At 46.8% G+C, this 18465-nt stretch overlaps 1 protein-coding gene across 5 annotated transcripts in view; it reads left to right on the top strand.

The window, feature by feature from the left end:
• itfg1 (integrin alpha FG-GAP repeat containing 1) overlaps positions 1 to 18465 on the top strand; it is a 578524-nt gene that overhangs the window by 67414 nt on the left and 492645 nt on the right. The gene's annotated exons all lie outside the window — the stretch shown is intronic.

Here is an 18465-nt window from a genome sequence, read left to right as displayed (position 1 = left end):
TTTGCAGATGGCATTGGGATCTGTAGTGAGAGCAGGTTGAGTCTAGCCTGAAAATGTTGAGATATGCTCTGGAAAGAAGGGTAATGAAAGTCAGTAGGAGCAAAACTAAGAATGTGTGTGAATGAGAGGGAGCCCAGTGGAATAGTGTGGCTATAAGGAGTTGAAGTGGTGAAATTAGAAGAGTTTAAATACTTGGGGTCAACTGTCCAAAGTAATGGAGAGTGTGAGAGAGTGTGTCGTATAGAGATGAAGAAGGGAGTACAGGCAGGGTGGAGTGGGTGGAGAAAGGTAGCAGGAGTGATTTGTGACTGAAGAATATCTGCAAGAGTGAACAAGACAGTAGTGAGACCAGCTATGTTGCACAGCTTACAGATGGTGGCACTATCAAAGACAGGAGGCAGAGTTTAAGATGTTGCGATTGTCTTTGGGAGTGACGAGAATGGACAGGTTTAGGAATGAACATATCAGAGGGACAGCTCAGGTGGGACGGTTTGAAGACAAAGTCAGAGAAGTGAGATTGAGATAGTTTGGATGTGCAAAGGAGGGACCCAGGGTATATAGGGAGAATCATGCTAGGGATGGAGCCACAAGGCAGGGGGAGAAAAGGGAGGCCAAAGAGGAGGTTTATGGATGTGCCGAGGGAGGACATGGAGGTGTTTGGTGTGACAGAGGAAGTTACAGAGGACAGGGTGTGGTGGAAACAATTGATCTGCTGTGGCAACCCCTAACGGGAGCAGCTGAAAGAAGATTTTCATTCTCTGAAACCAATTGCGAGTTTCCTTGGCTGTCTGTTTGGGATCACTGTCCAGCTGAAATGTCCACCCTCGTTTCATTTCATCATCCTGGTAGATGTTTATCAAGAATGTCTCAGTACATTTTTCCATTCATCCTTCTTTCAATGATATGAAATCTGCCCTACAACATGGTGTTCCCACCTCCAAATGTCACTGTTGATATGGTGTTTTTGGGGTGATGTGCAGTGACATTTATGTTGTGTGTTATGGCATCCAAAGATTTCAATTTTGGTCTCATCTGACCAGACTGTATTCTCACAGTATTTCACAGACTTGTCTAAATGTTGCACAGCAAACTTTAAATGAGCTGTGGAGTCAGCAGAGTCATCAGTCAGCTGTGGGAATCAGCAGTGGAGTCTTGCGTGGTGAGTGTGCATACAGGCCGTGGAGGTTGAGTGCATTACTTATTTTTTTCTTCTTGTCCTTCACTCTTGGACAACTCTTCTGATAATTGTTTCTGTCCTCTGTCAGAAATCTTGCAAGGAGCACCTGGGCATGGCCAGTTTATGGTGGAATTATGTTCTTTCCACTTGCTCACTGGAACATTCAGTAGTTTAGAAATGGCAAATGGTGAAGTGGTAAATTCACGGCATTTATATAGGGCTTTTCCATCTGCATCAGACGCTCAAAGCACTTTACAAATAATGCCTCACATTCACCTGGCTGTGAGGGTGCTGCCATACAAGGTGCTCGCTACACAACGGGAGCAATAGGACATTGAAGACTTTGCCCAATGGCCCTTAGTGACTTTCCAGTCAGGCTGTGATTTGAACTGAGGATCTTCTTTTCTCAACCCTGATGCCTTAACCCCTAGACCATCACCTCCCCTGAAGAGTTGGTTATAGAAGTCCTTCTGTAACCAATGCCATCAGTATGTTTTGCATCATTAAGTTTACGAATATCTTGAGAGAGCTCTTTGCCATCATGAGATGTTTCTTGTGTGACACCTTGGTAATGAAACACTTTTTTATAGGCCATCAGTTGGGACTGAACTAGCTGATATTAATTTGCACTGACAAAGGGCAGGATTGCTTTGTAATTACTGATAGATTTCAGATAGTGTCTTGGCTTTTCATGTCTTTTTGCACCTCCCTATCTTCAGGTGTTCAATACTTTTTTCCTGTCATTTCACGCTATTGCACATAACCTAATTTATGGACATCTCTGGTTTGATTTCTTTGTGTGCGTATTATTTCAGTTGCCACTGACATCTGGTGAAAATTTCAGTCAGTAACATTTTTAGAAATATATTCATTGAGAACAATGGTGACGTGATAAATACTTATTTTACCCTCTGTGGTGTTGTTGATTTTAAAGAAACCTGTTTAACGTTCATTGTTTACGACAGGTGTACTTTGTCAATGCTGTACATGATTGCAGGTTCTGCACTTTCAAACAATTGGCACTTCATTACACTGTGCAGCAGTGGTGAGGACAAACCAGAAAAGGAACATTATGGGAGTTTGACAGGCTGGAAGTTGGTGATAGAAAAGTTCAGCAGTGTTGTGAACTTTGGTGGATAATTAAGAGACGAGTGGTGAGCTGCCAAATGAAAAGAGAAAGTATCCCCACAGCGAGAATCTTAAGTGTTTACAAGATAATTTCTCCTTGCATTTCTCAGCTCCTCCATCTACCCCATGTCTCTCTTACTGATGCCTCACCATCACACCTAATCAGCCAATCATGGCTGGATTCTATTTAAGAGGCCTGATTGGCTGATTAGAAAAGCTCATTAGCACACTCCCCATTGCGGCTAAAATAGACACACACACGTACATACGATGTGCACATAACTAAATCCTGCAGCATGTGTGCACATATGCATGCATTTGGTACATTTCAAATTTGTGTAATGATTTGAATCTGTAAGGTCCAGATTTTGGACAATTTACTTTTATACAGTAGCCTAAATTTTCGGGGTCCACAAATTGACTGCGACTAAAGCCAATAGATGACTTACACGAACGCACGAGGTTTAACTGTATGTGTGTGTGTGTGTCTATATATATATATATATATATATATATATATATATATATATACACTCAACAAAAATATAAACGCAACACTTTTGGTTTTGCTCCCATTTTGTACGAGATGAACTCAAAGATCTAAAACTTTTTCCACATACACAATATCACCATTTCTCTCAAATATTGTTCACAAACCAGTCTAAATCTGTGATAGTGAGCACTTCTCCTTTGCTGAGTTAATCCATCCCACCTCACAGGTGTGCCTTAGACTGTCCACAATAAAAGGCCACTCTGAAAGGTGCAGTTTTATCACACAGCACAATGTCACAGATGTCGCAAGATTTGAGGGAGCGTGCAATTGGCATGCTGACAGCAGGAATGTCAACCAGAGCTGTTGCTCGTGTATTGAATGTTCATTTATCTACCATAAGCCATCTCCAAAGGCGTTTCAGAGAATTTGGCAGTACATCCAACCAGCCTCACAACCGCAGACCACGTGTAACCACACCAGCCCAGGACCTCCACATCCAACATGTTCACCTCCAAGATCGTCTGAGACCAGCCACTCGGACAGCTGCTGAAACAATCGGTTTGCATAACCAAAGAATTTCTGCACAAACTGTCAGAAACCGTCTCAGGGAAGCTCATCTGCATGCTCGTCGTCCTCATCGGGGTCTCGACCTGACTCCAGTTCGTCGTCGTAACCGACTTGAGTGGGCAAATGCTCACATTCGCTGGTGTTTGGCACGTTGTAGAGGTGTTCTCTTCACGGATGATGCGAAGGAGATGTGTTGCACTGCATGAGGCAAATGGTGGTCACACCAGATACTGACTGGTATCCCCCCCCCAATAAAACAAAACTGCACCTTTCAGAGTGGCCTTTTATTGTGGGCAGTCTAAGGCACACCTGTGCACTAATCATGGTGTCTAATCAGCATCTTGATATGGCACACCTGTGAGGTGGGATGGATTATCTCAGCAAAGGAGAAGTGCTCACTATCACAGATTTAGACTGGTTTGTGAACAATATTTGAGGGAAATGGTGATATTGTGTATGTGGAAAAAGTTTTAGATCTTTGAGTTCATCTCATACAAAATGGGAGCAAAACCAAAAGTGTTGCGTTTATATTTTTGTTGAGTATATATATAATGTGTGTGTGTGTGTATATGTGTACAGGATTCTCCTCAGGCAATGGAATAATGGCAGGTCACGCTCTCTGACAGAGCCTGAAAACAGCGCTGAGGTTCGCATGCACATTGTGCAAGTGCAGTGCATACTGCTCTGTTACAGAACTGACTCACATCAAGATGGACTCTTTCAAAGTACAATAAAATAAAGCCTACCTGTTGTGAAAGTGTAGTGACATGGACCCACAACAGGGGGCGCAAATGAACGGTCAATAGATGAGCCAAAAAGTAACAATTTAATGTTGTGAAGGTGCACAACGAATACACAGACAATCTCAGAATATGATTACAGTCAATCCACAAAGGTGACGTGTGGGCAGGCTCGAGGATAGAAGACGTCTGTCCTGAGAAGAGCCGGAACCACACGATTTCCGCAGCCACCGAACCTGGTGAATACTGGAGCTGCCAAGTCCCGAATTCCCAGGTGATCACCGTCCCCGACTGTCGGATCTGGTACTGCCGGCAAAGAACAAAGACAGTCAAGTGTGGGTGTGTGTACACCCAGTAACAACAACGGTGGGAATGCCACCTCCATCTCTCACTCAATATGTTGATGAGTTTGCAGTGATCCCTCAGAGGAAAAGAGTGCCGTCCTGCACTCACTCAGCCTCCACAAAACAAGGGACCGGTACGCCTGCAAACACTCACAATGTACAGATTATAGGTAAACACAAATGGCTGAGGATATTACGTCTATTGAAGTACGATATCTCGGCGATGAGGTGGAGATGACGTCTGGGTTTTATGGAGTGAGATGATGAAGAATGAGTGACAGCTGTCAGGAAATAATGAGTAACAGCTGTCACTCCCGGCTGTGTCCGTGGCGGCAGCGCCCTCTCGTGCCTGAAGCCCGCACTTCAGGCAGGGCGCCCTCTGGTGGTGGGCCAACAGTACCTCCTCTTCTGGCGGCCCACACAACAGGACCCCCCCCTCAACGGGCGCCTCCTGGCGCCCAACCAGGTTTATTGGGGTGTCGGCGGTAGAAATCGGCCAGGAGGGCCGGATCCAGGATGAAGCTCCTCTTCACCCAGGAGCGTTCTTCGGGTCCATACCCCTCCCAGTCCACCAGATATTGGAACCCCCGGCCCATTCGACGGACGTCCAGGAGCCGGCACAATGTCCAAGCCGGCTCCCCGTCAATGATCCGGGCAGGAGGCGGCGCCGGACTGGGAGCACAGAGGGGTGAGGTGTGGTACAGTTTGAGTTTGTAGACGTGGAACACCGGGTGGATCCGCAGTGAAGCTGGGAGCTGGAGCTTCACTGCGGCAGGGCTGAGGACCTTGAGGATGCGAAATGGGCCGATGAACCTCTCTATCAGTTTTGGTGACTGTACTTGTAGTGGGATGTCCTTCGTCGACAACCACACCTCCTGCCCGGGCTGGTATGCAGGGGCCGGGGACCTTCGGCGGTCTGCATGGGTCGTGGCCCTCGTCCGGGCCTTCAACAAGGCAGAACGGGCGGTGCGCCACACCCGACGGCACCTCCGAAGGTGGGCCCGGACCGAGGGCACACCGACCTCTCCCTCCACCACGGGAAATAACGGGGGCTGGTACCCCAAACACACCTCAAATGGGGAGAGGCCGGTGGCAGAAGACACCTGGCTGTTATGCGCATACTCGATCCAGGCCAGATGGTTACTCCAGGCCGTCGGGTGCGCGGATGTTACACAGCGAAGGGTCTGCTCCAGCTCCTGGTTGGCCCGCTCTGCCTGTCCGTTCGTCTGTGGAGGGTACCCGAACGAGAGGCACACGGTGGCCCCCAGTTCCCTGCAGAAACTCCTCCAGACGTGAGAGGAAAACTGGGGACCACGATCCGAGACTACGTCAGTGGGAATCCCATGCAGACGGACGACGTGGTGGACCAGGAGGTCCGCTGTCTCCTGGGCTGTAGGGAGCTTCGGGAGGGCCACGAAGTGGGCCGCCTTGGAGAATCGGTCCACTATCGTGAGGATGGTGGTGTTGCCCTGGGACGGTGGGAGACCCGTGACAAAATGCAGGCCGATGTGGGACCAGGGGCGATGAGGCACAGGAAGTGGTTGGAGCTGACCTTGGGACTTCCTATGGTCAGCCTTGCCCCTGGCACAGGTGGTACAGGCCTGGATGTACTCCCGGACGTCGGCCTCCATAGACGCCCACCAGAAGCGCTGCCGGACAACTGCCACGGTCCTTCGCACCCCTGGACGACAGGAGAGCTTGGAACCATGACAGAAGTCAAGGTCCGCAGCCCTGGCCTCTGGTGGGACGTATAGTTTGTCTTTTGGTCCAGTTCCCGGGTCCCGGACGATCTTCTCCACGTCCCAGGTCAGGGTGGCCACGATAGTGGACTCGGGCAGGATGGGCTCCGGTGGATCCGACAGTGCAGTTTTGACCTCCTCTTCGTGTACCCGGGACAAGGCATCCGACCTCTGGTTCTTGGTCCCGGGGTGATAGGTGATCCGGAAGTCAAAACGCCCGAAGAACAGTGACCAGCGGGCTTGCCTGGGGTTCAGCCGATTGGCGGTCCTGATATACTCCAGGTTCCGGTGGTCAGTGAAAACCGTGAACGGCACAGACGCTCCCTCCAACAGGTGTCTCCACTGCTCAAGAGCCTCTTTCACCGCAAGGAGTTCTCGATTGCCGACGTCATAGTTCCGTTCAGCCGGGGTCATCCTGCGTGAAAAGTAGGCACACGGGTGAAGAACCTTATCAGTCTCTCCGCTCTGGGATAACACAGCTCCTATCCCTGAGTCAGAGGCGTCCACTTCAACCACGAACTGGCGGCTAGGGTCGGACTGCACCAAAACTGGCGCAGTAGAGAACCGTCGTTTCAACTCCTTGAACGTGGCTTTGCACCGATCCGACCAGGTGAAGGGGACTTTTGGAGAGGTCAGGGCTGTCAGGGGGCTAACTACCTGACTGTAGCCCTTAATGAACCTCCTGTAGAAATTAGCAAAGCCGAGGAACTGTTGCAGCTTCCTACGGCTTGTTGGTTGGGGCCAATCTCTCACCGCCGCAACCTTAGCCGGATCAGGGGCGACGGAGTTAGAGGAGATGATAAACCCCAGGAAGGACAAAGACGTGCGGTGAAACTCGCACTTCTCGCCCTTCACAAACAGTCGGTTCTCTAACAACCGCTGCAGGACCTGACATACATGCTGGACATGGGTCTCAGGATCCGGAGAAAAGATGAGAATATCGTCCAGATATACGAAGACGAATCGGTGTACGAAGTCCCGCAAGACATCGTTAACCAAGGCTTGGAACGTCACGGGGGTGTTGGTGAGGCCGAACGGCATGACCAGGTACTCAAAGTGACCTAACGGGGTGTTAAATGCCGTCTTCCATTCGTCTCCCTTCCGGATCCGAACCAGGTGATACGCATTTCTAAGATCCAGCTTAGTAAAGATTTTGGCTCCATGCAGGGGGGTGAACACGGAATCCAACAACGGCAACGGGTATCGGTTGTGAACCGTAATCTCATTGATCCCCCTGTAATCATTGCATGGACGGAGTCCGCCATCTTTCTTGGCCACAAAAAAGAAACCTGCCCCCATCAGGGAGGTGGAGTTCCGGATCAGCCCGGCAGCTAATGAGTCCCGGATGTAGGTCTCCATTGATTCGCGCTCAGGTCATGAGAGGTTGTACAGCCTGCTGGACGGGAACTCAGCGCCTGGAACCAAATCAATGGCACAATCGTACGGACGGTGCAGGGGAAGGGTGAGTGCCAGATCCTTGCTGAAGAGGTCAGCAAGATCGTGGTACTCAACCGGCACTGCCGTCAGATTGGGAGGGACTTTGACATCCTCCTTAGCCTGTGAACTGGGAGGAACCGAGGATCCTAAACACACCCGATGGCAGGTTTCGCTCCACTGAACCACCACCCCAGACGGCCAATCAATCCGGGGATTGTGCTTCAACATCCATGGGAAGCCCAAAATCACGCGGGAGGTAGAAGGAGTTACAAAAAACTCAATCTCCTCCCGATGGTTTCCAGACACCACCAGAGTTACTGGTTGTGTCTTGTGTGTGATTAAAGGGAGGAGGGTGCCATCTAGTGCCTGCACCTGCAATGGCGAAGGAAGCGCCACCAGAGGGAGCCCTACCTCCCTTGCCCATCTGCTGTCTAGCAGATTCCCTTCTGACCCCGTGTCCACCAGTGCTGGGGCTTGAAGGGTTAAATCCCCGCTCAGGATTGTAACTGGGAGTCGTGTGGCAATCTGTGTGTGTCCCACGTGAATGTTTTGACCCCCCCTTAGCCCAGTCTCTGAGGGCGGTTGTTGTTGTGGCCGTTTGGGGCAGTTTTTCTGTATGTGCTCCTTCGAGCTGCAGAGAAAACACTCCCCGCGGACCAGCCTCCTCATTTTGGCCCTGTGTGTTTCCCTAACAACGTCAACAGGGGGAGCTGTTGCCCCATGGAGCTCTGCGGCTGTGGAGCGTCGGGAGGGCGGCCCCTTTTCAAACCCGGAAGGGAGAGGGACGGCGCGTATCCGGCCACGTCCTTCGCCTCGCTCCCGACGGCGTTCCTCCAACAGATTGTCTAACCGTATAACGAGATCGATAAGCCCATCCAAATCCCGCGGTTCCTCCTTAGCTACCAGATGCTCCTTCAGGACCGATGAAGGCGGAGCGCAACGTTATTCCAGCCGGACCTCGCAGCCGCGATGCGGAAGTCGACTGCATATTCGGCTGCGCACCGGTGCCCCTGTCGCATTGACAGCAGCATTGTTGAAGCGGTCTCTCCTCTGTTAGGGTGATCAAACACTGTTCTGAACTCCCCCACAAACCCAGTGTATGCTGATAACAACCGTGAGTTCTGTTCCCAGAGCGCCGTAGCCCAGGCGCATGCCTTACTCCGAAGCAAAGCAATAACTTAAGCCACCTTGCTGGCGTCAGACGCGTACATCACGGGTCGTTGTGCAAAGACGAGCGAACACTGCATCAGAAAGTCCGCGCACGTCTCCACACAACCCCCGTACGGCTCAGGGGGACTTATGTATGCTTCAGGGGATGGTGGGGGGGTTTGTTGAACGACCAGTGGAATGTTAATACCCGGCACCGGGTCGGCAGGAGGAGGAGCCGCAGCAGCGCTCTGATCGCGCGCTTCCACCTGTGCGGTGAGAGCCTCCATCCTGCGATTAAGGATGATGTTTTGCTCGGACATCAAATCCAGCCGAGCGGTAAAGGCGGTGAGGATTTGCTGCAACTCACCGAGCACGCCTCCTGCCGACGCCTGTTTACCCTGCTCTTCCATTGGCTGTCCAACAGATGGATGACGCCCCTCGGGATCCATGACGCTGGCCGAGATATCCTGTTGTGAAAGTGTAGTGACATGGACCCACAACAGGGGGCGCAAATGAACGGTCAATAGATGAGCCAAAAAGTAACAATTTAATGTTGTGAAGGTGCACAACGAATACACAGACAATCTCAGAATATGATTACAGTCAATCCACAAAGGTGACGTGTGGGCAGGCTCGAGGATAGAAGACGTCTGTCCTGAGAAGAGCCGGAACCACACAATTTCCGCCGCCACCGAACCTGGTGAATACTGGATCCGCCAAGTCCCGAATTCCCAGGTGATTACCGTCCCCGACTGTCGGATCTGGTACTGCCGGCAAAGAACAAAGACAGTCAAGTGTGGGTGTGTGTACACCCAGTAACAACAACGGTGGGAATGCCACCTCCACCTCTCACTCAATATGTTGATGAGTTTGCAGTGATCCCTCAGAGGAAAAGAGTGCCGTCCTGCACTCACTCAGCCTCCACAAAACAAGGGACCGGTACGCCTGCAAACACTCACAATGTACAGATTATAGGTAAACACAAATGGCTGAGGATATTACCTCCATTGAAGTACGATATCTCGGCGATGAGGTGGAGATGACGTCTGGGTTTTATGGAGTGAGATGATGAAGAATGAGTGACAGCTGTCAGGAAATAATGAGTAACAGCTGTCACTCCCGGCTGTGTCCGTGGCGGCAGTGCCCTCTCGTGCCTGAAGCCCGCACTTCAGGCAGGGCGCCCTCTGGTGGTGGGCCAGCAGTACCTCCTCTTCTGGCGGCCCACACAACACTACCAGCTCCACTGAGAACAACAAAATATAAAATAAAAAAAAACTGAACAGGGTACTCACCCACTTGTAGAGTAATTTCCAAGATTAAATATGTAAAGTCCACTCCACCAAAGAAGTCCCCACACATGGATTGCGTGATCTCCAGCGGGTGTTGTGGACCACCACACAAAGTCCTCTCACAATTCTTTTAAGATTAGGCTTAAAACTTTCCTTTTTGCTAAAGCTTATAGTTAGGGCTGGATCAGGTGACCCTGAACCATCCCTTAGTTATGCTGCTATAGACGTAGACTGCTGGGGGGTTCCCATGATGCACTGTTTCTTTCTCTTTTTGCTCTGTATGCACCACTCTGCATTTAATCATTAGTGATCGATCTCTGCTCCCCTCCACAGCATGTCTTTTTCCCGGTTTTCTCCCTCAGCCCCAACCAGTCCCAGCAGAAGACTGCCCCTCCCTGAGCCTGGTTCTGCTGGAGGTTTCTTCCTGTTAAAAGGGAGTTTTTCCTTCCCACTGTAGCCAAGTGCTTGCTCACAGGGGGTCGTTTTGACCGTTGGGGTTTTACATAATTGTTTTATGGCCTTGCCTTACAATATAAAGCGCCTTGGGGCAACTGTTTGTTGTGATTTGGCGCTATATAAAAAAAAATTGATTGATTGATTGATTGAATTCTGGCACATGAGACAGATAGGCCATTATCTCCTGAAAATAACATATTCCAACTTTTTTCCAATGTAAGAAATCCATCTGCGTGTCCAGGCAGCCTGTAGAAACAGCATCATGGAGACATTCTGTGTGTGTGTTCACTCAGATAGCATCCTGCGACACAGACAGCAACGTCAGCACCTGTTAGGATCCAAAATCTGACAGGGTCTGAAAAAGTAAGGATTTTCATGGTGAAGTGTGTTGCCTCCTGTCCGTCTATCCTCTGTAAATCAAAACCTTCAGTTTCAAATGAAAGCTCAGAAGCTTGGTTATCGGACGTAGCAGTGTTCATTTCACGCTGTCAGCCATTGGGATATTTCTGCTTTTCTTAAAATACACATCACATGCAGAGAAATTCACCTGCTGACTCCTGGAGCAAGAGGAATATTTATCAGTATTAATTGCATGTGTACAGATAGACTTGCAATCATGAATACTTTGATGTTATGTTGCTAATTGGGACATTAAATAATGTGCAACATGTCATTCTTTTATACTTGTTTGTGGCATTTTTTTTAGATCTAAAGGATACTTTTTTGAGTTATTTTTTCATTCTTCTTGCAAGAAGGAAGGCACAAGTAATTTTTAGTCCATGTAAATTGGTTTCAGTATCAAATTTAGCTATTTCTTACATTGCAAGTTCGCCATTAGCACTTACTTTTTTCCGTGGAGCAAAGCTGGACCTTTTGTTTTTCTATATTTTTCTAATGAACAATAAAGACGGGTTTAGGGCAGAAACAGTTAGTCGAGTAACTCGAATAATTCCATTACAAAAAATGCTTGAGGCAAATTCTGTGCATCGAAGCTTCATTTAATGTTGTAGTACCTATTCCAGGACTGTGTGTGGTGCTGTAACATCCCCAGAAAAACAAACAAGATGACTAGAGCATGCATAAGCCATATAAAGCCCCTATCACACTGGCGCAAACGTAGAACTGCATACTGTGGCGTTGTGTTTCATTTAAGTACACCCGAAATGCGCACGTACTCAGCCTTTTTCTGTGTTCGTTACATTTGTAGATTTGCTTGCAGCTCTGTGTGTTTGCTTTTTAATGTGTGTGCACAGTCACATGTAGCCCTTGCCGCTGTTTAAAACCAGTTCAACTCTTTTTCAGTTTGGAGTGGCTATACGCCCAACTGTTGTTTCAGGAAAGTAAATACGCGTGTTGGGAAAGTGTAGTGACACGGACCCACAACAGGGGGCGCAAATGAACGGACAATAGAGGGAGTTAAATTTGAACACTTTACTGTTGTGAATGTCACAACCACACACAGCAGATTATAGAATAAATACAAGTCAATGGATAAAGGTGTCGTGTGGGCAGGCTCGACGATAGGAGACGTCCGTCTGGAGATGAACCGGAACCACACGATTTCCACCGCTACCGAACCCGAAGAATACTGGAGCCGCCAGGTCTCGAATTTCCCAGGTGGCCACCGTCTCAGCGTGTCGGATCTGGTACTGCTGGCGAAGAGCAAAGACAGTCAAGTGTGGGTGTGTGTACACCCCGTAACAACAACGGTGGGAATTCCACCTCCACCTCTAACACACACTCGTGCAGCGTCTGAGTACCACTTATCTGGTGGGACGTAGAACGAAACAGTCGCGGCCCACACCGGTCCTCTGGGTAGACAGCTGCAACAAAGTAGCTCTTGAAATCAATTAGTACAATACGCAGGCAGAGAAAGTTACCTCCAAGAAGTACGATATCTCGGCGACGTGGTGGAGGTGTCATCCTGCTTTTATCCGGGGTGAAGTGCAGATGATCGGTGACAGCTGTCATAGTTGATGAGTGACAGCTGTCACCTCGGCTGTTCCTCTAAGGCGGCAGCGCCCCCTCGTGCCTGAAGCCCGCACTTCAGGCAGGGCGCCCTCTGGTGGTGGGCCAGCAGTGCCTCCTCTTCTGGCGGCCCACACAACAACGCGAGCATATACGCCCAACCACAACCGACCAATGATTGCACTTGTAAATTCATTTCCGGTTTCAAAAAAGGCGTGTATTTTCTCGCCGGCTGCAGGAGGGTTCGCAGCCTGCGGAGGGGCTGTGATCTAAAGTGGTTCTGTTTGGCTCATCACATCCAGGGAACTATGTCAAACTAACACCATCTTATAGGCAACAAGCAGCGATTTGTTCATAAAAACTGTTTCGTCAGCATTAACAGGCTTCTGTTCAAAATGCTTCATCCATTGCGGTGTTTTTTTGCAGTAATTAAAGACTGCACTGTTAAATGTCTCAAACATACGCCGCTTTTCACGCCACAATAGAGCCTTAAAAAAAGTGGTGTAAAAAACGTAGTTTAGATGCACAAAATGTGTCAAATACACGATCACTGTTGAGCGAATAAGGTAAGACATTATATTTGTCTGCCCAAACGGTTGGGCAAGTAATATTCAAAGGATGACTTATCTGCCCAACGGTTGGGCGAATAGCCTTTGCCTTTTCAGTTCACTCCTGCCGGCTGAGCAGAACACATCAACTGCACTTGGAAAACAGTGGACTGCATCATGAGGTTTTTACAGTTGCATTACTGCCACGTATGTAGCCATAGCTGCTATTTTCTGTCTCTGTGGAAGTGCGCTCTTTGCTCTCTTGCACGGTGTGGTGTGGGTCAGAAACAGAGTAACAATATTTTATTTATTTCTTTTATCTTACTTTTTGTCTTGGTGGATCATTTTCATTGTGTACAGATGCTGCTGAGTGTGGCTGTGGTAAAGGCTGCCGTGAATGAAGCACTGTGACTCTTTAAACTTTTAAAGCTCTGGTTGCTCCAATCAGGTCCGCTGATTTGATCAGACCTGATCGATCAGGGTGTCTGATGAGCGCACCAACATGCAACGATGGCGGTTTTATGAGAGAGAGAGAGAGAGAGAGAGAGAGAGACCGTTTCTGTTATGTTTCTGGATTTCTGAGTTGAGGTTCAATTCCCTGTGCTGAGCACACACACGTCCATCAATTAGATCAGTTGTTCTGAGCACACAGAGGCGCTGCGGCTGCGTGATCATGTTCTCCAGCTGATTCACTCTGGATGCATGCACTCAGTTTTTGGAGGTGTACAGCAGCACCGTGTTGCACAGACTTGCATGCAGTAATGCTGTGCTGCGCAGATCTGCTTAAAACTGCATATTTTCTGCATCCAGTGCTCTACGCCGAAAAAAATTATACGTTTAATTTCTTCCGTCCTACGCGTGTAGCCCTCAACATACTGCAGCGTCAGGAGCAAAAACTCGGCGTAGAGCTGCTAAAAGTGGGCGCAGAGCTGCTCAACTCGCTGTAGATGGTACACCACAATACACAGCTCTACATTTGCACCAGTGTGAAAGGGGCTTAAGAGCTAATCAAATTAGCACAATAACTACAGCTTTCCAACACGACACACAGAGTGAAATAAAGCCTTTAAGGAGAAAAATGGTCCACGCTGATCATCTGAAATAGCTTACTGCGCATTTAAAGCGAAGCAGTGTGTTTGTCTTTCTTTTTTTTTTTAAACAGTTTCGTCCGCTGCCTGCTCTCCACTCTCTACGTGGGGAGTGGCTATTCGCGCAGCGGCCGGTGGCTGCCTCTCTCTGCCCGGTGTGAGCGGCTCAGCACTGGCCTCACACATCTCCGTCCCTGGCCACACTGACAGTCTCTGGAAGAAGTCCATGCTTCCTTCTGTGTTTTGCTCAGACTTGCACTGAGTGTTTTGCTTTTTAATTTTCGCTTTCTCGGGCAACACACAACGCTTCACAAATGCGGTAACTCAAATAAAATAATAATAATAAACAAACTGACTGTGAGGCTTGCATGTTCAGTCTCCAGCTGAAATGCATTGGCTGAATCGCAGAGAAAGAGGGATCAAAAAATTAACGCAGGGACCCAGTTCACCAACCTTAAAAAAACAAAAACTAAAATGGTTAAATTTTACAAGTTGGGGAAAACAAAAAACAGAAAGCCACAACCCATCACCATTTCAGCAAAAATTTCGAGACTTTGGCCTAACTTTGGCTGAGCTCCTTACACCAGGAAAAATCCAAAACTTGTAAAAATGTGAAAAAATAAATGATTACCCAGGAAAACAGAAAGGGATACACTAAATTTGACAATCTCTGTGATGATGCAGGGACATTGTGCCATTGCTTAGGGAGAACCCTGGACTGTTGATGTTGTTAAAAACGCAGAAGTACTTTTTATCCGATTACTCAATTAATCACCAGAATAATCGATAGAATACTCGATTACTAAAATGATTGATAGCTGCAGCCCTAGAGGGGTGTCAAAATCTGAATCACAAGGACAGGGTGAGATTTTCACACTTTGAAGGGAACCCTAAGGCTGATCAATGCCAATGCTTATTTTATGCCCACTTACTAGCCCAGGCTGTTGTCCAGGGAACATGATGAAAGTAAACGTCACAGAAAGCAGCCACAGCGAAAAATTACTTGAGAAGTGCAGCATGCTGCAAAAGCCTCACTGACAAAGAGCACAGTAAGTCCAGAGCATACCTTGTCTGGTTATAGGATTCCAATACAGTATGCTTCGGGCATTACTGGAGGCTGAAAGCTGAGCATAATCCTGTCTCATGCAGGGGCAGAGACCCTCCCGGTTATCATGGTGTCTTCCCTGCATGTTGTTATTTTTCTGTTACAGTTGCATAGTAATTAGGAATCCAACATACAGTTGTGATTAGAATTACCAGCATCCCAGTATTTTAAGACCACATTTTGAAATATGTTCAGAAATAAATGCAAACTTACCAGTTTTGTATAATGAGTATATCTATCTATATCTATATACCTCAACAAAAATATAAACGCAACACTTTTGGTTTTGCTCCCATTTTGTATGAGATGAACTCAAAGATCTAAAACTTTTTCCACATACACAATATCACCATTTCCCTCAAATATTGTTCACAAACCAGTCTAAATCTGTGATAGTGAGCACTTCTCCTTTGCTGAGATAATCCATCCCACCTCACAGGTGTGCCATATCAAGATGCTGATTAGACACCATGATTAGTGCACAGGTGTGCCTTAGACTGCCCACAATAAAAGGCCACTCTGAAAGGTGCAGTTTTGTTTTATTGGGGGGGGATACCAGTCAGTATCTGGTGTGACCACCATTTCCCTCATGCAGTGCAACACATCTCCTTCGCATCATCCGTGAAGAGAACACCTCTCCAACGTGCCAAACACCAGCGAATATGAGCATTTGCCCACTCAAGTCGGTTACGACGACGAACTGGAGTCAGGTCGGGACCCCGATGAGGACGACGAGCATGCAGATGAGCTTCCCTGAGACGGTTTCTGACAGTTTGTGCAGAAATTCTTTGGTTATGCAAACTGATTGTTTCAGCAGCTGTCCGAGTGGCTGGTCTCAGACGATCTTGGAGGTGAACATGCTGGATGTGGAGGTCCTGGGCTGGTGTGGTTACACGTGGTCTGCGGTTGTGAGGCTGGTTGGATGTACTGCCAAATTCTCTGAAACAACTTTGGAGATGGCTTATGATAGAGACATGAACATTCAATACACGAGCAACACCTCTGGTTGACATTCCTGCTGTCAGCATCCCAATTGCGCGCTCCCTCAAATCTTGCGACATCTGTGACATTGTGCTGTGTGATAAAACTGCACCTTTCAGAGTGGCCTTTTATTGTGGGCAGTCTAAGGCACACCTGTGCACTAATCATGGTGTCTAATCAGCATCTTGGTATGGCACACCTGTGAGGTGGGATGGATTATCTCAGCAAAGGAGAAGTGCTCACTATCACAGATTTAGACTGGTTTGTGAACAATATTTGAGAGAAATGGTGATATTGTGTATGTGGAAAAAGTTTTAGATCTTTGAGTTCATCTCATACAAAATGGGAGCAAAACCAAAAGTGTTGCGTTTATATTTTTGTTGAGTATATATATATATGATATGTGTGTATTAAAGGATTATTAACCAACTATGAGCGGCAATCCCAGTCTGCATTGTGTGGTCCATGTGAGGGTTCTTTAATGGAAATAATTGATGAGAGAAAATCTATTATACAAAATCTGCTATAATATGCATATTTTGCGGGCATGATTGAGCGTAGCTCATCAGCATCTCACCATGTCATTTAGGTCCTTCAGCCTTTATTTTGAGTAAATGCTTCAAGGGAGCATTAGCATGGCAAAAACCTTTCAGCTGCTGGGGGAGCTGCACCCCCCCACCCCACCAACCGCCTTTTTAAGCATTTTTCTTTATTTGACTGTCACATGCCTGGAAAAGTTCCTCGCCATCTAACCATCCCTTTAGGTCCTTCAGACTTCTTTCAGTAAAATGGTTCTTGGGAGCATTAGCATGACTGAAACCTTTCAGCTTGTGGGGGGGCTCTGCCCCCTATACTCCCCACTTTTTTAAGCATTTTTCTTTTTTGCTTTTCAGCTGACCCCCCAATTACAGCCCTCTTAACCCCCTGCCACTTTAAGCATTATTTTATTGTAGATGTAAATTAATATTCAAAGTTTTCAGCGAGTTGACAGTAGGGCTGTACAATATGGTACAGTATGGCCAAATTATCGTATCTCAATATTGTCATATAAATTGTCATGTAAATGTCATTTATATACATGCTGTCCATATTCTTGAGCCGCTTAGATGGGTAGGGAGAGTTCCCATGAGATAAAAAAGCTTTTCAACCTACCATCCCTCGTTCTCAAGACCAGGCACCTAAGTGGCTCTACTCTCTCTCTCTTTTTTTTTAAGATATTTATGTGTACCTTAGTAAACACTAGTAGAGTTCCACTTTAGATTTGGAATGTATAATAGAAGATATACCTTACTGAATTTTCATATCAGTATGATATACGATATGACTATGATTTGACACAAAGTGAAGCAACAGTGAAAATTAAACATTCTTAAACAAAACAGTAATAATACCACACTCATTTTGCACTCATCATAAGGTTAGGATACTCTGCCCTCCAGAAGTATTGGAACACTTGGAATTTCACACATTTTAATTTGTTTATGCCATTTTAAATACTAGAAATACAAAAAAAAAAAATTACATTTCTAAAATTATCATCCTCAAACTCAAACTGAATGCAAATCTCTAAAACTTGATAAAACCTGTAAATAATAATCAGTTTTATTGCCAGTTTTCTTTAGACAAGTCAGGGGATGGAAACATGAACAATATGTCTTTGACTTTATTTACATCAATTATGAAGAAATAAAAAAAGTTTCTTTCACCAAAACATCAAATCTAGGCTTTCATCTGAAATGTACATTTGTGTCATATTGTAGATGAACTTTCAGGTCTTTGTTTTAAGAAAGTCCTCCTCTACACCACTTGATCAGGAAGCTGGATTTTATATTTTTATTTAATTTATATCAAGTTGTAGAGATTTGCTTTCAGTTTGAGTTAAGAAAGATAATTTTAGAAAAAAAAATGTATTTGAAATAGAAAAAACAAATTAAAATGTGTGATATACCAAGTGTTCCAATACTTTTGAGGGCAATTGAGAAACACTGAGAAGGAGCATCTTACTTTTTATATATAGTGCAGCAGATAAGAGAATATTTAGAGTGGAATCCTGCAAATGGTGATACAAGCATCCAATTTGGACAGGAACTCTTTAAAAAATAAATAAATAAAACTGATTGGCCACTTGAATTTTCAGTAGGCAGCCAGGTAGGGGTCAATTGAAGAATTACACAGGGGTCTAAATCAGGGGTGGGCAACTTGTTCCAGAAAGGGCCAAGAGGGTGCAGATTTTCTTTGCAGTCACTGACTCCACCA

This window comes from Thalassophryne amazonica, chromosome 2 (assembly GCF_902500255.1).
Source record: "Thalassophryne amazonica chromosome 2, fThaAma1.1, whole genome shotgun sequence".
In the NCBI taxonomy this organism is placed as follows: Eukaryota; Metazoa; Chordata; class Actinopteri; order Batrachoidiformes; family Batrachoididae; genus Thalassophryne; species Thalassophryne amazonica.
This window is presented reverse-complemented; position numbering and strand designations above follow the sequence as displayed.